At 41.1% G+C, this 25,342-nt stretch overlaps 1 protein-coding gene across 6 annotated transcripts in view; it reads right to left on the minus strand.

Annotated features, from left to right (window-relative positions):
• NCOA1 (nuclear receptor coactivator 1) overlaps positions 1–22,492 on the minus strand; it is a 242,724-nt gene extending 220,232 nt beyond the window's left edge. For 3 of the 6 annotated variants that reach the window (XM_045447549.1, XM_045447555.1, XM_045447554.1), the window contains exon 1: positions 22,386–22,491. The gene's annotated coding sequence lies outside the window, so the exon portion shown is untranslated. Of the gene's footprint in view, positions 1–22,385 lie in introns of all 6 variants that reach the window. The other 3 variants (XM_045447551.1, XM_045447552.1, XM_045447550.1) reach the window with 2 other exon arrangements.
• Between the last annotated feature and the right edge of the window lie 2,850 nt (positions 22,493–25,342).

Raw genomic sequence — 25,342 nt, forward strand, 5'->3', positions numbered from 1 at the left:
CTTTCATTTAATTATAAACCCCTGTGGGTTATTATATGTCTTACTTCTAGCTGCTATAACAAAACATCAGAGACTGGGGGTACTTAGACAACAAACATTTATTTCTCAAAGTTCTGAAGGCTAGGAGGTCCAAGATCAAGGTGCCAGTAGATTTGGTGTCTCATGAGGGCCTTTTCCTGGTGTATACATATCTGCCTTCACGCTGTATCACCACATGCTATGGGGCAGTGGGGGGTCGGGCAAACTCCCTGGTATCTTCTTACAAGGACATCAATCCCATTGTGAGGACTGTGCCCTCACATCTCATTTAAACCTAATTACCACCAAAAGGCCACACCTTCTGATACCATCACATTGGGGGTTTTGGGCTTCAACATATGAATTCTGGGGTGACACATACTTTCCATCCATAACATGATACAATCACCAACTCCTTTTAACTTAAATTGCTACAGGAAAAATGAAATTAAAACTGTGGTAAACTATCAATAAACTCAATAACTATCATTTCCCTCTGAAACATTTTTTATTTATAAAATGATTTTTGATTAGATAAGATTTCTTAAATACTGCATTACAGTGCAATACAATTCAGTGAATGAGTCATCTCTGTATATGTGTTGCCAAAGCCAGCACAGTAAACAAATCATCTCTGAAAGTGTCAAAAAAGAAGTCGAAAGCCTCCCCGTCACAGATGCTGAAGCCTCTACTCTGGTAAAAGGTTGGACTGCATGATCAATAAACTTCCTCCTAATTCTCACATTTTTTTAAGTGCAAAGGTTAATATGGCTTTGATAAAGAAACTCCATTTAAGACCAACAAAATACTCATTAGCAGGAAGTCAGAGGTGAAACTAATAAAGTGGCAGGAAATCATATACTGATTAAGATATTATCAAGTGAGGTTAATCAGAGGGTCTTGCTGTGTAAATTTAAAAATAACGAGCTTTATCTCTACTGCAAAAAGAACTGAAATCTACCTCATACACAAAGAGAAATATTAACTCAAAATGTATCAAAGACCTAAATTAAGTCCTAAAACTATAAACTCTTAGAAAAAAACACAGGCATAAATTTTCATCACCTCAGATTAGGCAAGAGTCTCTTAGTTATGACACCAAAGGGACAAGGAAAAAAAAAGATAAATTGGACTTCACCAAAATTAAAAACTTTTGTGCCTCAGAGGACACCATCAAGAAAGTAAAAACACTATCCACATGATGGGAGAATATATTTGCAAATCATATATCTGATAGGGACTCATATTTTCAATAATAAAAGGGCAAATCACCAAATTTAAAAACTGGCAAAAGATTTAAATAGGCATTTCTCTAAAAAAAAAGATGTATGAATGGCCAATAAGCGTTATGAAAAGATGCTCAACATCTTAGTCGTTAGGGAAATGCAAATCAAATTACAATTCCACTTCACACTTTAGAATGGCGCGGGTCAAAAAGTCATATAATAGTAAGTGCTGACAGGTGGCTCAGTTGGTTAAGTATCCAACTTCGGCTCAGACCATGATCTCACGGTTCATGGGTTTAAGCCCCGCATCGGGCTCCGTGCTGACAGCTCAGAGCCTGAAGTCTGCTTCAGATTCTGTGTCTCCTTCTCTTTCTGCCCCTCCCCACTCATGCTCTGTCTCTCTCTGTCTCTCAAAAATAAATAAAAAAACACTTTGGGAATGCAAGCTGGTGCAGCCACTCTGGAAAACAGTATGGAGGTTCCTCAAAAAATTAAAAATAGAACTACCCTAAGACCCAGCAACTGCGCTACTAGGCATTTATCCAAGGGATACAGGTGTGCTGTTTCAAAGGGACACATGCACCCCAATGTCTATAGCAGCACTATCAACAATAGCCAAAATATGGAAAGAGCCCAAATGTCCATCGATGGATGAATGGATAAAGAAGATGTGGTATATATATACAATGGAGTATCACTTGGCAATCAAAAAGAATGAAATCTTGCCACTTGCAACCACATGGATGGAACTGGAGGGTATTATGCTAAGTGAAAGTAGTCAGTCAGAGAAAGACAATTATTATATGACTTCACTCATGTGATGACTTTAAAATACAAAAGGGACATAAGGGAAGGGAAGCAAAAATCATATAAAAACAGGGAGGGGGACAAAACCTAAGAGATTCATAAATATGGAGAACAAACAGAGGGTTACTGGAGGCGGTGTGAGAGGGGGAATGGACTAAATGGGTTAGGGGCATAAGGAATCTACTCCTGAAATCATTGTTGCACTATATGCTAACTAATTTGGATGTAAATTTAAGAAAAATAATAAAATTTAAAATAATAATAAATAAATAAATAAATAATACTTAAAAATTTTTTAAAAAATAATAAGTGCTGGCAAGGAAATAGAGAAATCAGAACCCTCATACGCTGCTGGTGGAAATGTAAAATGGTGCAGCCACTTTGGAAAACAGTTTGTATTCCTCAAAATGTTAGACACAGAGTTACCATATGACCCAGTAATTCCATTCTTTGAGAAGTCAGTGAGATGATTCATTTTCAGAAATACCAAATAAAAGCAGGGCTGTCTAGTAACAATAGGTTTACAACCCATTGGAAACATGTACAAACCCCCACCTACCCACAATAGAGTCCCAAACCCTTAGACACTTCACTTCCTGGTTCTTCTTCCCCTCTCCATTTCGTGGGCTTATTTTTCACGGGCTTTGCAATGAGTGTGAGCCAAAGAACTGAAGTCTCTGTGTCACCTCAAGGAATGTACATTTGTCCCAATCAGACTATTTTTTGCCTTACATGGGCAAAGGCGTTGTCTGGGTAAGGCTGTAACCTCTGTAGTACTCAGCCAATGAGGAACCGGGGGAGGCCCTTGCATGCTAGGAGATAAACTGCCTGCTGTAACTGCCTCAAGCGTGCCTGTCCATCAGACACCTGCTCTTGCAAGAACGGTGATTAAAGCCTTGCTTCACTGTGCTCCGAGTCTCCTCCGCATTCCTCCTTTGATTGGGTCCAGTGGCCTTATTTCTCACACACTCCTAGGTATATTACTAAAAGAAAGGAAAACATATGTCCGTGTAAAAACTTGTACATGGAAGTTGACAGCCAGATTATTCATAATAGTCAAAAAGTGGAAATAACTCACATGTCCATCAACAATTAAACAGATACATAAAATGTGGTCTATGCATACAACGGAATATTATTTGGCCATAAAATGGAATGAAATACAGATCATGCTACGATATGAAAGAACCATGAAAGTATTATGCAAAGTGAAAGAAAGAAGTGTGACACAAAAGGTCAAATATTGTATGGTTCCATGGGATTTCTTTTGGGGCGGGAGAACAGTCTGATAACAGTGATAATAGTTGTATATAACTTTGTGAATACACTAAAAGCCACTTTAAAAGGGTAACTTTATGATACATGAATTATATCTCAATACAAATAATAAAAATAAATAGGTAATCTTTCTTGGGATTAATCATAATGAAATCCTAGTAGATTTCACCATAGTAGATACAGTATCATGGTATGATTCCCAGGGTAAAAGAAGAACTGCAGTAAGCACAGGACCAAGAAACTGTCCAGGTGAAGTCCCAGGGCTTTCTGATAAACACATTAGATAATCAACGGTTAGCAAAAACAAAGCACTATTCCTATACTCTACATGTCTGCCTCAGACATCAATCACGAGACCCTCTGCCACTGAGCTGGAAATTGCAATAGAACTCTTCTAAACAGCTATCCATGTACTCAGTACCAATTTATCATAATCGATAACAAATTGCTGAAGGACAGACCTACAGGTACTGACTTCATACCCGTTTCTCATAGTCTGTTACACATGCAAATATTAGTGGTTAGCACTTTTAATAATGGTTTTATTGATTACAAAATATTTGACATACAAAAAAAGGTATTGAAAATAATTTTAACAGAAATACCCACTATCCAGCTAAAGAAATATACAAATTCAGTTAATATTTCTCCTACTTTTAATAAATATTTATCCTTTTAGAACAAGAACTATGGGGGCGCCTGGGTGGCTCAGTCGGTTAAGCGCCAACTTCAGCTCAGGTCACGATCTTGAGGTTCGTGAGTCTGAGCCCCACGTCAGGCTCTGTGCTGACAGCTCAGAGCCTGGAACCTGCTTCAGATTCTGTCTCCCTCTCTCTACCCCTCCCCAACTCATGCTCTGTCTCTTTCTCTCTCTCTTTCTCTCAAAAATAAAATAAATATTAAAAAAAGAAAAAGAAAAAAAGAAAAGAAGAAAAAGAACTATGACTATACTCTTGCTCTCTGTTAAAAATATCTGTACTGAGGAACGTCTGGGTGCCTCAGTCAGTTAAGCATCCAACTCTTAAATTTTTTTTTGTTGTTGTTGTTTATTTATTTATTTTTTAAAATTTGCATCCAAATTAGTTAGCATATAGTGCAACAATGCAATACAGCACACCTGTATCCCATGGATTAATGCCTAGCAGTGCAATTGCTGGGTCGTAGGGTAGTTCTATTTTTCATTTTTTGAGGAACCTCCATACTGTTTTCCAGAGTGGCTGCACCAGCTTGCATTCCCATTAAAAATTTTTTGTAATGTTTATTTATCTTTGAGAGAGAGAGAGACAGAGAGACAGAATGCAAGTGGGGGAGGGGCAGAGAGAGAGGGAGACACAGACTCCGAGGCAGGCTCCAGGCTCCCAGCTGTCAGCACAGAGCCTGACGCAGAGCTTGAACTCACAAACCGCGAGATCATGACCTGAGCTGAAGTAGGACGCTCAACCGACACCCAGGCGCCCCTACACCCAGGCGCCCCTACATCCAACTCTTGACTTTAGCTCAGGTCATGATCTCACGGTTTGTGGGTTCACTGCACTGACAGTAAATCCCTGTTTGGGATTCTCTCTCTCCCTCTCTCTCTCTGCCCTTCCCCCGCTCACACTCTCCCTCTCAAAATAAATAAATAAACTTCAAAAAAATCTGTACATACTGTACATATATGGCCCATGAGTAAAACTAAGACATCATCTTCACCTAGAGACTCTTAAGCGACCTCTGACATATGACATTTACTATGTATAAAATCTCTATCACTGTCAATTTTAAGAAGAGAAGGAAACTCCCACATGTCAACAGCAATAGTAATGGAAACAGAAGTTAGAAAATGACCAGAGGGTTCTTCCAGTCCAAACTTTCACCCTCACTCAGCCAAAGGCAAAGGCCTCCACTATCCACCTTTCCTGTATATTGCCAGCCCAGCACACTTCTCATTTAAAAAAATTTTTTTAATGTTTATTTATTTTTGAGACAGAGAGAGACAAAGCATGAATGGGGGAGGGTCAGAGAGAGGGAGACACAGAATCTGAAACAGGCTCCAGGCTCTGAGCTGTCAGCACAGAGCCCGACACGGGGCTTGAACTCACGGACCGCGAGATCATGACCTGAGCCAAAGTCGGCCGCTTAACCGACTGAGCCACCCAGGCGCCCCTCATTTTAACATCCATAATATTTTTCAAGGCACTTTCACACACAATATCTCACTAACCCCACAGGATAGATAAGGCAGCTCTATTTATACCCCTTTTTATAGATGTGGAAGAATGTCTATTAAGAAGCTATTAAGAGCACAAGATCGGAGTTAAGCAGGGCTTGAATCCCTGCTTCACTATCAGCAAGGTGAACCACAAAATAAAGATGAGAATGCCTGCCTTACAGCATAGTTATGAGGATTAGATTACACAACATATACAAAGCACTTAGCACAGAACCTGGTGTAAAATAAGCACTAAATGAATGGTAGCTGCTACTACCGTTGCTGTTAATTAGGCAAGATCACACAGCTCCTAAACACAGGAGCCAAGACTGAAACTTGGGTCTTCTTTGATTCCACACACCACAGCTTCATTCTCAGATGGTCACCAAGGGTTCTGTTTTATAGCGTAGACCCTACCATTTCCAGGCAATACTTCCCTGTTCTCATCTAGACACCATGATGATCACGTTGGGATTTTAAGAATCAAAAACCAATAGCAATACCAACAGCTGCTAACATCACCAAAACACAACCAGGCATTATATGTGTCTCATAATACTATCTATAAAGTCATCTTGCTCCCCACACACACAAACCTTATTCAAGCTTCTACGTCAAACTACCAATTTATAGGATATACAGAGGGTAGAGAAATATGTGAAACTAAACAGAAATCCAGAGTAACAAAGTCTACAGGACAAACCACCTAGGTTCTTCAACACATAAATTACAAGGGGAAAAAAAGAAAGAGAAGAAGGAATCTACAAATTTTAAAAAGACTTAAAACACATTTCAATTAATTCTGATGTCAAAGAAGTATTTTTGATTCTCCCCCCAAAAAGGCACAGCATCAGCCCCATGCTATGGGGGAGAGAATACCCTAGAGACTTAACCAGAATACTCAGGAATACTTTAGGCTTTGGGACATTTCTTTTTATCCCTTGTAAATCAGTAAATTAACATTCTGGTTTTTAAAAGAAAAGCAATAACAATACATACAGCTTTTACTCTGCCTATGCTACATCTATGATAAAAGTCTTATTTGGAAGAGTATTTTTGAAAGACTACAAGTTTAGTCTTTAAAAATTTTTAAATGATCTTCCCCAACCCCCTCCCCCAATCTACAAGAGATGGCTGGAGCAAAGGTCAAGGGAAAAAACAAATAAGAAAAGTCAGGAAGGAACACTTTTGTAACTGAAGCTTAAAAGAAAACCCACAGCACGAACAGGATTAGCTGTCAACAGTAACTTTCCCAGAAGTAAACCATCCTATGATGAGATCTGAGATATCTTAATGAAAATTATAGCACCTCTCTGTCATCAAGAAGCAGTCAGTTAAGGTAAATTAAATGAAAATTCAACTGAAATTTCAACATGGGCACATGCTATAATGTAGATTACTTGTTTATTTCCAGAGTATTCTAAAAAAGATTTGAGACAGCTCACAAAGTGCATTAGAATTAAAAAGAAAAAAGCAATAAGACTGGGGCAAAGAGAAAATGAGGGAGGAAAATATGATGAAGCCAGGGGTAAGTTTACCACACAAACTATATGCCACAGGTTCTCTTGAGCTGCAAGGGAGGGACTTTGAGTTCCCTTGCAGAGAGAAATACCATGGGTTACAGGAGTCATGATGACTATGTAAGACAAGGAAATCAGCTGGTCAGGGGAAACACAGCTTTTCCTCGTACAAAGACCTGGGGAAAAAAAAACTACTACATGGGTTCTAACAATAATGGTGATGATAGCAGCTTGAACTATAAAACACTACACTTAAAAATAGTTAAGATGGTAAGTTTTATGTTATGGATATCTTACTATAGTAAAAAAAAAAAAAAAAAAATGGGGGAAAGCGGCTCATTTTCATCGCATGTGTCGTGGGCTGGGTGTGTTCCAAGCATTTTACATGTTTAAACTCACAAAATTCTCATAACAACCTTGTAGAGGTAGGTACAATTTTATTACCCTATTTCACAGATGAGCAAACTAAGGTGCCAAAAGGTTAAGTAGCACACAACTAGGAAGCCTAAGAGCCAGGTTTCAAGGCCAGGACATCTGGCTCCAGAGTCCACACTTCAAACCATTACATAATCCTTTATCCAGAAAGGTGTCCCCTTTTGGGCAAAAGTATTTGCCATCAGCTATTAACTCATTTTGTGTAAAGTCTTAGTATTCCAGACAGTTGCTAAAAGTAGTAGCAGTGGTTACCACATCAATAAGGGCACTAAGATAAAGGAGATAATAGCCTCACAAGAATGCTACAATAAGAGGAGTACTAAATTTTATAAAGCTGTTTATTTTAATGGCCTTCAATAAAGGTTGATTGCATTATACCAAATAACAATTCTGTAAAGTAATTCTACCCCAGTCTAAAACAATGCAAGCTATATACTTAGCATTCTGGTATTCTGGCTTGATCCAAGTAAAAACTGTTTCTAAAGCAATGGATTGAATGTGTTTAAGCAATTCTCAGAGAGTGCTGTTTCTGACTGCTTAGGTTTTTGATAAGAATTAAGCAGCAAAGTAAGTGGATACATACTTGCTAGAGCGAAGCTATTCTATACTGCCAATTAAGGGTAGACTAAATACTTTCATACTCAATCAAGTACAGAATCAGGTTAGTGTCCACTTATGAAAACTGAGAAACCTAACCACTAAAGATACCTAGCAGTCAACCCACCTCGCCAAGGAAGTGAGCCAAGAAAGTATTTTCCTATAGGGCCAAAATTTTCCTCTGAAAGTGGTTCTGATTCTGCGCCAATTGACAAACTGGTCAGTTGAGCCTGAAAGTTCTATACCATTCAATGTACTCTCAGTGATTTTGAACTGGAAAATTCTCATAACAAGAGTTTCCCAACATTCATCTTAGTCATAAAATTAACCTCAATTAAGCACTCACAGAACATCCAATTAAGACATGTATCCTTGAGTTAACTAAATGAATTGGTTAAAGTTACGTAAAGTTATTAGATATAAACCAATTAAATGTCCAGGGATATCTGTAAAATATATGTATGATGTAGGTTTTGGAACAATAGATATATCATATCTTTCTTTCTGAAATAACCAGGTAGTAGGATCAGCTGCCTACCAAGGCCATTCCTCCTCATTAATGTAAATACAAGCACATTATGGCTAGGAAGCAAGGAAAAAAAAAAAAGAAAGACAAGTATCCCAAAAGGAAAGTGAACAACATGAACAAATTAAGAGCCTTAGAGGAAAAAAAACCCAACATACAACAAACATCTGATAAGATGATCAACTTTATCAACAGTCAGGGAACTACAAATTACAACAATGCTGTTATATCATTTTCATCCATCAAATAGGCCCCAAACAGAAATGACTGACAATATCCAGAGTTCATAAAGTGGGGGAAAGCAACAACTATCATATGCTATTGGCAGAAGTGTAAACTGACAAAGCCTTTGGGGTAACATTTTGAAAGGACATCAATTTTTTTAAATGTGCATAACCATTAATTCCATAAGTATGTTCTCAAACACGTGCAAAAACAAGTACAAACTTGGATGCCTACCAAAACAAAGCTCACAACAGCAAGAAACTCAGTATCTAAATGTCCATCAAAAGAGAGAAAGATGGCTAAATTACAGAATATACATCTAATTAATGTTATACAGCATTTTATGCAAAGATAAAATGGCTCCTTCGTATTCTGAAATTAAAAAAAATTCCCATGCCATAAAGTTTAGAAAGTCTACAACAATTCAAAAAGTATGATCCTAGGGAAGAAAGCAGAATAGATGCCAAAGGGGGTCTGAATTAGTCAGAATTCTTTCAGTTCCAAGAGACAAAAACCTGATTCAAACTAGCACGAGCAGTTAGGCAACTGATTAGCTCATTGAACTGGGAAATATAGGGTGGATCTAATTTAAGGTTCAAGAGGATCCAGAGCCTCCAATGAGTCCCCATGCTCATGCACGTGAGAATGTGTGTGATTATGCTTTGGGAGTGTGTGTGAGAGACAGAGTCCGTCTCAGTCAGCTCTGCTTCACCCTGTACGTTGGCTTCACCCTTCCCTACAGTGGACAGACTTCCTTCATGTGGCCAGACACACTCTATCTCACTTCGGTGGACTCCAAGGGAATGAGCCTGTCCCTTGTCCAACATCCGTTTTTCAACCTGAAGGAAAGGCTCTGAACCTGTACTGGTCATAGAGCCATTCTGCAGCAATCACTATGTCCAAAGAAACTATGACAGATCAGATCCAGCCTAGGTCACATGCCCATCCCCTGGCCACTGGGAAAAATACTGTGACCTGAAATGGCAGGGGGTGGGGGGTTGGGGGGAATGTGCGGAGAGACAAGACAGCCTAAATTAACAGCTGCCGTATAATTCATTACAGAGACTTTTGCCTTTTAACTCCACATACTTCCATTTCTTTGAATTTGTTGTTAGAATACAGTCAGGATTTACATATATGATTGTTTAATTTAATGCACTGGGTGTTTTATGGAAACCAATTTGGACAATAAATTTCATATATTATAAAAAATAAAAAAAATAAAAAAAAATAAAAAAATAAAAAGAATTTAAAAGAGAATACTATTAAAACGCAGTCATAAAGAAGGCCTAAAGTCAAAAAAGTTCAAGGTTGATGACTTTAAGAATAAAACTGGGAGGAAAATCGGCCTCATGTACAAATAAGAAACCGGGCTTCCTACTCCTGCATACTTGGCCAACATTTTAACTACCACCCAGTAGTCCTTCTCAAAGCAAGCATTAGAAGATGAACGAAAAACAGAGAAAACAGATTTTAACTACTCAGCAGTATGTTGATAAGAGGAAGGGAAAACACCTCCAGGGACTCTAAGGAGAAACTTTATGAAATCCTCAGACAGCAAGAGGCTGCCAAAAGTGTCAGAAAGCCCTTTCTTTATGCCCTTTCTCACTTTTCCCACCCTACAATATTACAGCCAAACAGTATATGTAGAATAGAAAAGCTCAGGATCAGTTTTACTTAAACTAAATAATCACTTTCCACCTGTTTCAAATATCTAAAGATGGTAGCAAACCATCTAAACTAAAACAATTTATATTACCTACCCCTAAAGTAGAGACATTATTAAAATTTCTCCTTTAATTGTCCCAAGGTCGACCATTCAACACTACAAGCTCTCTTCACAAATTAATTTAGTAATAAAAATCCCATTTAGACTGACAGACAAAACAATTCCTTTTTCCTTCAATGACTCCAAGCAAGGCCTACCAATTCTGGTATTCATTCACCTCTCTAAAGAAAGCCAATTCTGCAAGGATAAGGCAAAGACATTTATTGCTCACAAAATATCTCTTGCACACATTTCCTAGCCCCTTAAGTAGCTGTCCCATGACTACTTCTGACCAATGGATTACATGAGAAGTGATGAGGGTCACTTCAGGGTCAAAGGCACAGTAACCAAAGAGGTTCCATGTTCCTAATAGCGCATCAAACATACTTTATTATTTTAAATACAGAACCCTTTTTCATGTTCCAGGAGACTATCCTATAGGCATCATTCCAGATCCTACAAATCTAATTCAAATTCTACTTCCGCCAAGAAGCCTACTCAGACCACACATATCATCATTAATGTGCTATGTATGTATACTGTGGGTAAAGTACTATGGAAACACTGTGGTACTGACATATAACTAGTAATAAATGCTCTACCCTCTATAATTTACAAAGTGGTTGCTGCAATAGTACCCATGTAAAAACAGAAATAAGTATACATGATAATAAATAAATTTCAAGTGAGTGCTAAAAATAGTAAGTGCCACAGGAGTTTCCTCACATCTCAGCAACTAGTTTGTTATATACTCCCATATGATACCGTTTCTATTATTTTTTAATTTTTAATTAAATTATGAATTAATCAAATGATGGGGCACCTGGGTGTTCAGTTGGTTGAACATCTGACTCTTGGTTTCAGTTCAGGTCATGATCTCACCATTCGTGAGTTTGAGCCCCACATGGGACTCTGTGCTGACGGTGCAGAGCCTGCTTGGGATTTCTCTCTACCTCTCTCTCTCTCTCTCTGCCCCTCCCCAGCTTGCTCTCTCTGTCTCTCTCTCTCTCTCTCTCAAAATAAATAAGTAAACATAAAGCAAATGAGACTTTTTTATGGGGATTACGATCTTCTTGAAGGGCAGGAGGCCTAAGATACAATAATTTTGTCGCTCCCCATATCACCATTCAAACAAGTACTCAATAAAAATATATATTTTAGTGAGAAGAATAGGCTGAGAAATCAAAACAGAAGTATAGGAATCCCCAAGACATCAGTACTTTATGTCTCCAACAGGGCAAAGGAGAGAGAGGAAGAAACACAAGTTTTTCTGTTATCCATGGCAGGTAGAACTCTACACTGGAGAACATGACTCACCAGGCTATGCCAGACTTTTGAACATAGCCATGACAGCCAGCTTCTTATCCTGTAGGACTACATGCTCTCCAGCCAATATTTGATTTCCAAATCAATTTCCCAAATACCCTGAAACCAGTAGAGAGAATCCCTAGATAATATGTTCGAGTATCCCAGGCACACATTAAAAAAAAAAAAAAAAAAAAAAAAAAAAAAAAAGGTCTGTTTCTCTAAGTACATTAATAAGCAGCATTATGGTTTAATCAATATGATTTGTCAAATATTTTATTATCTATGTGTGTAAGACATTGCAGAGGACAAAATATAAAACATAAGCCCCTTCTGCCATTCTCATACCCTACCTAATTTGGGAGATAGGACACATGAAAACAAAAAATTCCACACAGTACAAGGCAGTAAAGTGTCAAATGAATAATAAGGAAAATATATATGAAAAGAGTTCATAAAAGGAAGAAATCACTGTCAAATTTCATATTCTAAACAATTAACAAGCAAAGTGGAATCTGAGCTGAGCTTTTAAGGATAGGTAGAATTTCAAGAAGTATAGAGTAGGATAATGGAGAACATTCCAGGGAAAAGAATATGTAAAGGAGGGGAAACAGAGAAGCCTAAGGAATGTTTAAGGGACAGTAAACTGACAATTGATTTCAGTTTACTAGGGGAGAATAGTGGGAAATGAGACCAGAAATCCAGGTTGGTGCCAGACACTGGAAAGCTTTAAATGCCAAGCTAAGTAACAATTTCATCTTGACAGTAATGAGGAGCCATTGAAGGTTTTTAAGCAAACAACACAATGAAAATAAAAATTAGGATGATCTCTGCAAAACAATTTAGGACACACTTAAGAAGGAACTCACTGGGGGCAGTGAGACCACCTTGGATAGCATGGCAATAATTAGGCCTAAATTAGAACAATGACAGTGAGGGGAAAAAAGGAACAGATCTAAGCAGCTGATAAAACTTGGAAAGTGTTTTTAGCATATGTCAAATCAGACCCTAAGGACTCTAGAAAGCTGAGATTCAAATGCTAGAAAGAAAGAATTTAAAAACACAGCAACTGTGAATTCTAGCCTACCCAGCAGGGTCTCCCCACACTTAAATTGATACCGGGCTCTTCCATACGTATATGCATTCCCATCTCCACACCCCTACAAAAGGTCCACTCTTTTTTATTGGGGTTTAGGGGAACAGAGGTGGGAAATGATATATAAGAGCCGCAAAGTGATGTAGGCCAGGTAGTTGTGCAACAAACAGAACTCAAACATCTGTAAAGGCCAAAGGCAATGCAATCACATCTATTGCAAAATGGAAAAACAGACTGCAAATCCAGTCATACTGCGGGCTTGAGTAATGACATCAGATATATCCATTAAACTTGGCAAGAAGGTGAGACTAGATGAATGGAGTTATTGAGGTCCCAGTCCTTAACAACAGAGGTTCTTAACCTTTGCGGAGGTCATGAACCCTTTTGGGAATTTGGTAAAAGCTATAGACCCCCTCTCCAGAGAAATGCACAGACTCACAAAATTTTGCATACAATTTCAGAGTACTAGAGATTCTAAATCCATGAATTCCAAGCTTTCTTAGTTAAGAACGCTTGCTAGAAAACACTGATACCTACTTTTTATCATATACCCCACAGTTTAATAAAAGTTTTTGAATAGGGAACCACATATGTATATTTATAATTTATATACAGTGCACACCAGACCAATAAATTATGTACCTCGTGAAGCACACACAAAAATGGAAATTTAACAGAATGACATTTGTTATAATAAACAATTCTAAAGCATTTATCTTACTTACTGATGACACAGTTTTCTGCTATTCCTAATAAACACTATTATTAATACCACTATTTTTGCTGAGAGCAATGTGATTGAGTGTGGTTTGTTATTTTTTTAATTTTGCTTTCATATTTTTGTAATATGGCAACTTCAAGTCTGGTTCTAAATTTCAGTTCATTTTTATAATAAATCACTATTTTATTTGTTTTTAACAGCTATCATAGCCAAAAAATTTATTTCACAAAGATGGATAAAACCATCTTGCTGCACTGAATAAAACATGATATAATATTCAATCTTCAATCCCATTCACCATTTATGCAAAGGTTTTTGCTAAAGTTCAGCTAGTGCATTTCCATACTTCCTGATGACAATCAGTTGTTCTTCCTAATAAACCAAACAGTATTGCTTTTTTATATTTTTGGCAGATGAGCACAAAACCACTAAAACATGTAATTTTAGGGTGCCTAGGTGGTTCAATTGGTTAAGCATCTGACTTTAGCTCAGGTCATGATCTCGCTGTTGGTGGGCTCGAGCCCCAAATCGGGCTCTGTGCTGACCCATCAGAGCCTGGAGCCTGCTGCAGATTCTGTGTCTCCCTCTCTCTCTGCCCCTCCCCCCACTCACACCCTGTCTCTCCCTCTCTCTCTCTCTTTCAAAAATAAATAAACATTAAAAAAAATTTTTTTAAACACCTAATTTTACAAGGTTTTAAAACAGGTTAGAAAATCTTGTTTCCAAGTTCAAATGTACATATAAAAATACTCTTAAAGTTACACACATCATTTTTAGCAATTAAACCCAATAATGATGAAAATAGTTCCAAATATTCATTTTCAATAACCTCTGTCATAACATTGAATTTTATTTTGTTCTGAATGGTAGTTAATTTTTGAGTCAGTTATGAACTCACCATCATCCCAAAGGGACAGATAAAGTGTGTTTATTCTTCATACATATCTGCTAGGCAGCATACTACTCACAGCCACTTGTCACAGAAAATGTCAGCAAATTTGGAACATCTGTGTTTTTGTGAAAGAAAAATGAGTAAGTCATCTTTAAGTTAGACAATTCTTAAGACCTTTGCCTTAGGATGGCCAGTTAGCCTCTACGAAATATTGTGCAAAAGATGGACTCCCTACTGCAATACCAAGTATGTTAAGAGTCTACTATTTAAAATAACAAATTTGAGGGGAACCTGGGCGGCTCCGTCCATTAGGCATCTGACTTTGGCTTAGGTCACGATCTCACGGCTTGTGAGTTTGAGCCCCACATCAGGCTCTGCGCTGACAGCTCAGAGCCTGGAGCCTGCTTCGGATTCTGTGTCTGCCTCTCTCTCTGCCCCTCCCCTGCTCATGCTCTGTCTCTCTCTTTCAAAAATAAATAAATATTAAAAAAAATTTTTTTTAAATACAAACTTGAAAATCCATTTACCCAGGCCCCTATAAAATGTAAAACATCACAACAGACTGAAAGAAATTTCCTTAGAGACCTCTAATATTTCTCCCATTTCCCAGATAATTTTATGTAAACTCTACCGTCGAGACCATTGTTCTAAATGTGCCTACACTCTCGTGGGTCAAAGTGCTCTATCAGTGCCCTCCAACCAATTTCCCTTGCATGCTATCGAAGTTTAAGGGAATTATCTTTAAAGGTACTCTAATTATATTGTCTCCATCTCTGAATTACTACCAGTTTGGCAAAAGACACAACCACAGCACATTCTGTGACACCAGTTGTCTTCAACACTGTTCCCTCAGTGTTATGTTGGCTAGCAGTTCAGTCAAATAATAGACAGGGCTAGAACAAGGTCCAAGACTCTTCATGACATATCCTGCCTTAAATCCTTTTTGGAACATGGCAGGGCATAAATAAATCAGTAAAATAAATCATGAACTATATTGAGAGCCAGGGACTTTCAACTTACATGACCAACCTCACTTTTACAGCGAAATATACTTATATTTACACAAGGAGATGACATTTTTACACTTAAAAAACAAGTCCGCTGCATAAATGCCAAATGATAATACACTGTTTAAAAAAAACAGCTACTGCTTTAAAAAAAAAAAAAGTATAAGCCAGTGAAAAAGATTTTGTACTAACTTCTATCAAAAAAACACATAATCTGTTCTCAAATATACATAAAAATGAGTGAATAAGTTCCCAGTGTGGTAAGCCTTACATATGGAATCATTTCAAAAACTATGAAAATATAAAATTTGGGGTGTAAAACCTGCCAAAAAAAATCTATGTAAATTTGGAAAACTGACATTTCTCATAGATCTCATCCAGATCTACATACTTCACTGTTCCCCACCACCTCCCTCCATTAAAATCCTGCAATATCTTGCTACTGCACCTACAGCATCTGGTTCCCACCTCCTACATCAGCTGGTGCCACACTCCTCCTTGCACTTTCCCCCTTCATTGCTCCTAAGTAATTCCAAGCTTTTCCGTCCTTTCATCTTTGCTATTTAATCTTCCTTACTATAGTGCTCTCCTCACCCTCACTCATATACAAATCATCCCTTGCCTTCAATGTTCTGGGCCACCCTAAGCCCTCCATGAAACCTACCCTGATCACTCTCAAATGAGAGTAACTGCTCCCTCTCCTGAATCCTCAAAGTACTATTTCATACCTCTCTCATAGCACTCATCACATTCAATCAGCATTATAGGTATTTGTGTGTTCGTCTTATCACCTCTTTTAGGGCATAATCTCCTTAAGAACAGGATCTGTATCTTATTTAACTTCCCTATCTTTTAACAACACAGCACCTTGAACAAAGCAGGTACTTCTATAACTACATCTTGAATGAATGATTGAGTGGATACTTAGAAATTCAATTACAGACTTCCTGTACCCCCTGGAATGGAGAGGGAGGCAGGAGACGTTGCAGAACAAGTAACTTTCCCCTAGGTTCCTCCAAACGAACTCACCAAAGTAAAGCCAGTATTACACACACAGGTGCTTTCAAAAAGCAAGGACATTTCATCCTTCAACTATCTGGTCAAATACAGTATGATATCTTTATATACACACATATACACTCACATAGAATATCTTCCATTGAACAATAATCAAATCTATGCTTGATAGTAAAAGCATGTAAATATTTTAACCATACAGGCAAACTAAAAATTTAACATGTAATATATTAAAGCTATCAGAATAAGATCAACCATTCAAAGTACAAGTGGAAACAGAATGACCAAGCAATTTATTTCAAATGGAAAAAACAAAAACAAAAACAAAAAAACCCCTGAGCTTTAGCTATTTAAATGCTAACGAAACTTGAGAGGCAGAATTTTATTGCTAAGAATCCAAAACCAACCATTCAAAGATAAGCTTACCTAGACAGAAGCACCAAAGAATCAACATTACTAAAGTACAAAGGTGAGATCAGAAACAGCATGAAAATCTTAAAGTGACACTATCATTAAGTAACCGATATATATGGGCTCCTGGGTCATCAGAAAGCAATGAGATCGCAGGAGTCTCCACTGCACATGTAAGGAACAGAGAAAACCCAGAAAGGAAAAGAAGGCTACGATGAGCCCGACTGTGGCTAACCTGTTAGAGACAAGCCACTTGCAAGGTATGCCTGTGATTTCAAGTCAGAAGACCCTGAACTCAAATGTCGTCCCTAATACCTACGAGTTGTGAATCTTACATCAACCACTTAACCACCCTGAGCCTTGTTTCCTCGTTTATAAAATGTAACATGTAGAAACAACCTGAGTACAGTGTGTCTAGGAGGTGGCACTCAATAAATATTTGCTGGCTCTAAATGAGGGCCATACAAGAAAAGCAGACCTTTCTCTCCAGGTTCTTTTGCAGTTTTTGAGAAAGCAGTCTTAAGTAATTCCGATATTGCAATATTGCAATATTCGGCAGTCAATATTTGGCCAAAAAATAAAAATACTCCTTTCCTCCTAGCTTACACATTACCTAAAAGCTTACTAAAATTCTTAAATTTAAAATCTCTTTGTAATAACCTTCAAATACTAAAAAACAAACAAAATTAAACAAAATCTCTCATAAAGAAGCCTGGAAGCCAAATACCTGACCTAAGTAAAACCACTAAGTACATGAGCCAGGAAAACTACTCTATTTGCCTGTCTTAGTCTTCTCATCTGCAATATTAAGGAGGTTGTGGAGAACTTACTATTAAGGCCCCTTTACTCTAAATGGTGTGGTTTATGCCATCTCAAGGACTTTCCAACCTACTTAAGAAAAACAATTCAATGTACAATTTAAAAAATTATTTCTTTCTTTCAGAAAGGAGGAAAAGAATAAGAAATTTATTACATAGAAAAAACTGAGCAATTGATGTTAAGGGAGTTATAAAAACAAGCTTTCTAGAGAACATACCGACTCTGACCCTGTTCTTGAAGGTCAAGAGATAAAAAGGAAAGGAAACACAATTTAAATAAAGCAAATGATATCTACAGGTAATTATAACACTTTCTTCACTTGTGTAGCACTTTACAGTTTACAAAGATTTCTGCTCATGCCATCTGCAGCAAATTTTCTGGAATGAGAAATTCAGGAACAGTTTAAATTATTTGCATTTGATAAATTTGTCCACAGGAAAGTCTCTGCTACAAACAATAACATCAAAAAGCATTCTGGAAAGGAATTTTTTAAGCATTTCTGTGTAGGATGAATTAGGCAAACGCATGCAGGCAAACAGCTATAAACCTACAAATCACAGAATCTAACACAAGGAAAAAATGTGAAATTGGGCCAATATGCTGTTTTAATGATAAAGAAACTCAGGCCCACAGAGTTGATGTGACTCTCATCACTCCATGTGCAAAATGACAGGAGGACCAGATTGAAGAACCAGAAATAAAGGGGGAAATCCAAGAAATTGCAGAGGAAAGAATCAGAATTTGGTGATGGACTAGATAGTGATGTGTTTGGGCTATATTAGCGTAAGAAAGCATTATTAAAGTCTTTGTGGCAATCATTATGCCAGACATATTTTATTTAATAAGTTAATTGAAAGATCACAACAATATGAGGGTAAGTACCTTATTCCAGTTTTACACATGAAAACCTGAGATTTAGTGTGGTTACATAACAAGCCCAAGGCTACATCTACTAAGTATCTGGAAGAGCCAGGACATCATCCCGTGTGAAGTCAAACTTGTATTTCCAAAAGAAGCCTAAAACTTGCCTCAAAAGTATAAGCTAAAAGGACAAAATTCAAGTATTGCTTTGGAAATGGTGACTACTACCCCAGTGTTACCAGAATTCTGGTCCTGTTAATAGGTGTATTTTACCTCTGTGCTTGCACCTAATCTGTCACCAATGGTCCAGTCCAGGATGTCTTCATAAAGCTAACCTTCCCAGCTCTCCACACTAAACCATCCATGGGAGAGAGCAGATCAAAATAGATCTAAGATGAGGGTGACTGGAGGGCGATTAATTTCAAATCTTACAAAACTCAAGTGACTATAGCTTCTGTTTTGGCATAAGCTATTTACCTTCAAACTATGATAACTATACTAAGCTTTCCTAAAAGCCTGTCACTTCGAGAAGCCTCAAAAATACTGTGTTGCAGATGGGGGTATGGGGGAGGAAGCATGGAGACAACAGCCCACTCTACTTGCACCTCTGAATTGGATTTATATGTTGCTGTCAGTGTTTTGTAATAATTTCTCTTCTTCAACCACATATCCTACAGAAATATAAAATAACTATTTCTCTATATTCCAAGTATCTATAATCCAAATACTGTACGCCCATTAAGCATTGTCCAGAACGACAGACAAATCCCTGCACCTCCTTAAACTAAGCATGCAAGAACAGTACCCAGTTGCCTCTAGGCCATTTTATGACCTCGGTCCCCACATGTTGACAGAAAGGCACAAAGTCTAAAATATAAAAGAATGGAGAAGAAAGGCTTGAAATGACTAGACTTTAGGTAAGAAAAGAGGTCAGAGGCCACAGGGCCCATTCTCAATGACCAATGGCCAAGGCTAAACTCGTGGTTAACCAGGGAAAGAAGCAACAAAGAAGTCCTTTGCGAAGGTCTAGTCTGCCCCAATGGGTAGGAAAGTTATACATGGTGGGGAGAAATTTGTATGGCTCTGCAGCCCAGACTCTATTCAAGTCCTGGATCGCGTGAATTTTCACCCAGTCCCACACTCCCGTCTGTGCCTGATACTTGCAGGAAATGTAAAAAGGAGACCACCACATGGTTTTGGACCTCTGCCAGGAAAGCAATTGACGGCCCTCTGAGAATTCTTGCGATTATCATATGTAGAAGGGAAAAACCACTACCAAGATAATAATGTGCATCCTGGGGATCTCCTCCCATGCCCCAAGACTTAGAGATAGTGTGCGCTTATACTGACCTGCAGTACTTGCCCTAAAAGGAAAGCTACGTTAGGTCATAGGGTTTAAGGTCAACTAACTCCAAAAGATACACCACATAACATCAAACAATGTGGAGCCCTTGGAGGATAACGCAGAAAAGACAAACTAAAGTAAGCAACAGAAGTAGTATCTAAGAAAAGGTATATAAAATTGATGACAACAGAGGAGAGCTGAAATGTCTTTGAAAAACAATTAGAAATCACATTGTAATACACAATAAAACAGAGAAAAGATTTTTAAGGAATGTCCAATATCCTCTCCCCCACACTCCACCTTTCGGCATCTCTAACCCTCATCACTTACTCAACATTTAGTCCTGGTGAAGACCGATCATTGGATTCGCAGGATCGAGAGTACATGCTACGAACATTCCGTCCTGAGAACATCTTTAAATTTTGAGGGTTGTTTACCACCCTTCCCTATAGAGTAAAAGCATGAAGTGTTGCCAATGCTTTCATAATATATACCAGTTAGCACCATAGCAACCCAATCCTCTGCCCACCAAAAGATTAACACATACACACAAAACAGGAAATTCAACAAAAATTAAATTTGACCCTAGACTCCCTCAACAGTTAAATGTCTTAAGTAGTAGCAGTATCTTTATATCACACCCACTTCATGCTACCCTTACGGCTTCCTGGCATAAGCAAATTCTTGGGATTATACAAACTGCTGCTTCTGTTTCCAGCCCAGATTTCTAGAAATGAAACCCTAGAATTGAGGGAGAAAGAAAAACAAATGTTGGCAGAAAGAGGGAGGAAAATGCATTGTCTATATAATCCCAGTGTAAGTGGGACAATCACCATTAGTTCCATCAAGCCCTTTTTTTCAATAAAACCACTTACCCAAAAATGCAGAATCTAAAACACTCCCTTGGCTTAAACCACACAAAAAGCAATTTAATAGACACAATCCTACAGATTTTCTCAGAAAGAAATGAGGAAGAGATTAACTAAAAACTATGTCAAATTCCAGTTTTGCCCCTCAAAATTCAAACTTCCCTGTGACTTAAATAAATGCAACAAATAAGCAGTGGAAACATGTCTACAAAAAATCAAACCAAACACCTGTTCTTATAAGCAACACCCCTCCATTTTCTCTCTACACCATGTACTTCCCTATTCAGGCCCCCTTTTTGATCCACTGTTCCCAAAGCATGAAGTGCAAATAACAAATGGAGGGAAAACATTTTAGAACCTAGTTCACAGAACCAAATTAGACCTTTCCACAAAGGACAGGCGATAAAATGGAAACACTTCCCAACTGCATCTAGTTTATGACAAATAGTTCAAGGAATGCCCATTTATTAAGATGAATCAAACCCCACTGCTACCTTTCACCCAAAACTATTTCTAGTTCAAGAGCCAAGAGACCTAAGCAAATACTTTCTCTTCACATTATTCTCAACATGAAGAAATCTGACCCCCTTCCTACTACATCATAGCTTCTGTGAAACAAGCTGAGAGAGAGGCCCCTTTGGCCAACTTTTTTTTTTTTTTTTTTTTTTTTTTTTGAGCCTAACCTCCAACCAATTCCAGAAGAAGAGACAAACCTCAAACCAATTTAACCCTTGATATCCATCCCTTCAACAGAACAGTAAGCTTCACCGCAGCAATGTTTTACACAGACACTTGAAGATTTCTTAATCACCGAAGTGTAAGCCTCAGCCCTCACAAATCATCGCCACAGAGATTACTCTTGGCATCAACAGAGGGTGCTGGGACTGCAATTCACTCAAGAACCCTTCATTCACCATTACCATACTCGACATTAAAAATTCGCCCTCTCAAAAGAAAAAAACGTCACCTTCTCCACAAGGACACCTGCCTCTTCAACTCCTCTACAGTGAATGAGGAGAGCCAACCATGAAAGGCTAAAAGACCTTCCAGCTTAAAGTTTTCCTCCCCACCAAACTCTGCAGCCACAGCACCGTGGACTGTCCTTGTCACATACACAGGCATTATTGTCAAAGCCTCCGTCTCTCTCTAACATCGTCAGCCGAGGCTGTGTCTAGACCATGGGGGTGACTGTTTTAGAAAGAAGCAAAACAAACAAAACAAAACCCACAGCTGGGTAGTAAGGACTAGGGACCCCGGTGTCCGGTTTCTCCAGTTCTCTTCCGAGAGACCAGAGGGCGGCTCGAGTTCTGCTGCTGACCATTAACTAGTCCCACCTCCCGATCGTCCAGTCAACACGTCGGCTCCCCCTCTTAGGTCCTTTCAGCAAACTCCTAGCAAGGGGACCAACCCCTAGCCCTACAGGAAAATTCACTTATCCATCCCCTTTCTACCTCCGAAATCCCTCGCCAAGAGGCGGAAAAAGCGAGTGCGCTGGGGTAAACAGAAGCGCCGTCGAAGGCTGCGCTTACGGAAAGGCACGCCATGGTCATCCCCATTTCGCAGTCCCGGCAAGCGAGACTCGGAGAGGTTGCCGGGCTTGCCAAGGTCACCGCGCGCGCCGGGGCCGAGGGGCGCCCGCGCCGACTTCCGGCTCCCCCTCTCGGCGGCGGGGAGCGCCGGAGGGCTGGGGGCGCCGCTCCCCACGCCGGGCCGGCGGCCGCGAGCCTCGCGCACCCTCCGCGGATGCTCGCCCAGTCGGCGCTAACTAGGGCAACTGGAAAAGGGGCCGTGAAGTCGCTGCTGCAGCAATTTCCTCCGCGGGCGCAGCCCCCAGCTGGCGCCCGTGACAGCTGCGACCTCCGCCCCCTCCAGCCGCGCGAGGCCGAGGGAGAACTCAGGGAAAGTGGGAGGGGGACGGAACAGAGAGAAAGGAGAGCGGGGGGCGGAGGGGCGCCAGCTGCTCCCCGCCCCCTAGGGCCTCGGCGGCCGCGCGGCTCGTGACAGCTGCACCCACCGGGAGGCTCGGCGCCCGCCGCCCGCCACTCACCTGCCGCCGCCGCCGCCGCCTCTGGGCCGCGCTGACGGGCGCCGCGCTCGCCGGGACCGAGGCGGCGCCGCCGCGGCCTCCGCCGCTCCGCGGGCCGGGAGCCCGCCGCCGCCGCCGCTGCCGCCGCCGCCGCGGCTCTCCGGCCCCCTCCTCCGGAGCAGGGGTCCCCCCGCAGGGGGATGCAGAAAGAACCCGGCGCAGGGTCCGCTCGAGGGAACAGCAGGGAACAGGGCGGCCGAGGAGCTCGAGGCCGCGGTCCAGCCGTCTGAGGGGAGGGCTTGGCGGATCGCGTCAGACTCCCGCTCGCCCGGCCTGAAGAACAGGCATTTCAGCCGCTCTCCGCGGCCGCCATGTTCTCCTCCTCCTCGGCCGCCGCCGCCGCTGCCGCCGCCGCCGCCACCGCCCCCCGCTCGCGGCCCCGCCCCCTCCGCGCCCCGCCCCGCCCCGCCCCGCTCCGCTCGCTCCCCGCCGCCCCGCCCGCCGCGCTGCCCCTGCGCGCTCCGGCCCGGCCGGGCCCAGGCGACCCGGCGCCCGCGAGCTCCGACGGCGCGCCCGGGCAGCGCACTTTCAGCCCGCCCCGCCGCCGCGGAGTGAGGAGCAGTCCCGCGCCCTCTGCCGGCCGGCCGCCCGAGGGAGGGCTGCCGCGGTCCCGCCCCGGCCCGCGTCCTAACGAAGTGTGGGAAAGGAGGCCCCAACTCTTCCCCTCCCCTCGGGGCGTTCCTCCGACTGCTGCCGGGAAGCCTCCTCGAGCCCCAGGGTGCTTTCAGCTAGGCCGCCCGGCCTGCACCCTCCCGCTGCCCTTCTCTTTCGGGGAAGATGGTGCGGCGGCGAGAGGCCCTGCACACCCAGGAGGAGTCGGTTCTGGGCCTGGCCCTCCACTAATCTCTGAATTACTTTGGGCGAGACACATCCCGCGGGCCTCTTTTTTTATTCTGTAAAACTGGGAGGTGGTTGCCTAGATGATTTCACAGGCTGTTAGACAAGGGAAAAGAAAGATCATCTGCCCCCTTCGTTTTACAGATGAAAAGCTCTGACTGACACGTCTGGCTCTGCAATTCTATGAATTACCCAAAATGTCTGTCATTGACAGAGCTTTCCCCTCAAGGGGGCCCACACCTTTCTTCTTTTCTACCCGCTTTTTTTTTTTTATTTTAAATTCTATAATGGAAGTACTACTTCCAAAAGTGGAGGGTTCCTTGTCATTGGAGGAATCAAACAACTGCTGAACAGGCTTTCTGAGCCGTGATGGCCTTATCTGGGAAGCATCCCTCATTCCAAAGTCTGGCAATGTAATATGTATCTTTCTCCCCAGGATGTCCTAAGGATGAATGAGTCACTGGCTGCGGAAGTGCTTTGTAGAGCATACATCTATCCTTTCCTCCACTCTTATTCCCAATTATCTGTTTTCACCTGCCTCAATCCTGTCCTGCTGCTGCTATCTCGCAACGTTATCTGCTGTTTCTCTTCCAGTGTTTTCTGTCCTAGAGCAACCTCTGTAAATCCTTAAGCCCTTCTCACCCCTTCTCCTTTTTTTTTTTTTTTTAAACATTTATTTATTTTTGAGACAGAGAGAGACAGAGCATGAACGGGGGAGGGGCAGAGAGAGAGGGAGACACAGAATCTGAAGCAGGCTCCAGGCTCTGAGCTGTCAGCACAGAGCCTGACGCGGGGCTCAAACTCACAGACCGCGAGATCATGACCTGAGCCCAAGTCGGCCTCTTAACCGACTGAGCCACCCAGGTGCCCCACCCCTTCTCCTAACTGAAACCTGACTGCCTTGAAAACACCATCCTCCCTGGCATCTCTCTGAGGCAGTGGGCAACTGCTCCCAGAGGCAGGTACTCCATCCTACCATTATTCCCTGCCACACCCATGACCATCCATCTTCTGCCCTGTCTTGGTCATAAAGCAACCTTTCGCTCACACCCCTCATTCACTCATATATCCATTCATTTACATTCATTCAACTGATTCTTGTCGAAGACCTGTCACTGACGCCCTAGGTGCACTTCATTAGATCTTGCCCTCACCTGATTTACCAGGACCTCCAGCCACCGGCAGAGTCTCCATCCCCAATAATAGCTGGAAATACGCAGCACCATGCATCTCCAGGGTTCACCCTATTGTCCCCTTCTGTAGGATCTGTCTCTCCATCTAGTCCAGTACAGACTGTGTGAAGGTGGAGCCTCTTGTACAGGTGATCCTGTCTTCTGTTGGGGCTACCCTCTAGTCCCTGCTGTTTGCCAAATCTAGTGCACACTTTAGTCCTCCCACTATGGGCCTTTCTACAGTGCTGAATGGACACTGCAAACTCCTTTTTCAAACTCTCCTCTCCTCCTGTGTCTTCTACATCATTCTCCT

The sequence above is a fragment of the Leopardus geoffroyi genome, chromosome A3 (genome assembly GCF_018350155.1).
Source record: "Leopardus geoffroyi isolate Oge1 chromosome A3, O.geoffroyi_Oge1_pat1.0, whole genome shotgun sequence".
NCBI lineage: Eukaryota > Metazoa > Chordata > Mammalia > Carnivora > Felidae > Leopardus > Leopardus geoffroyi.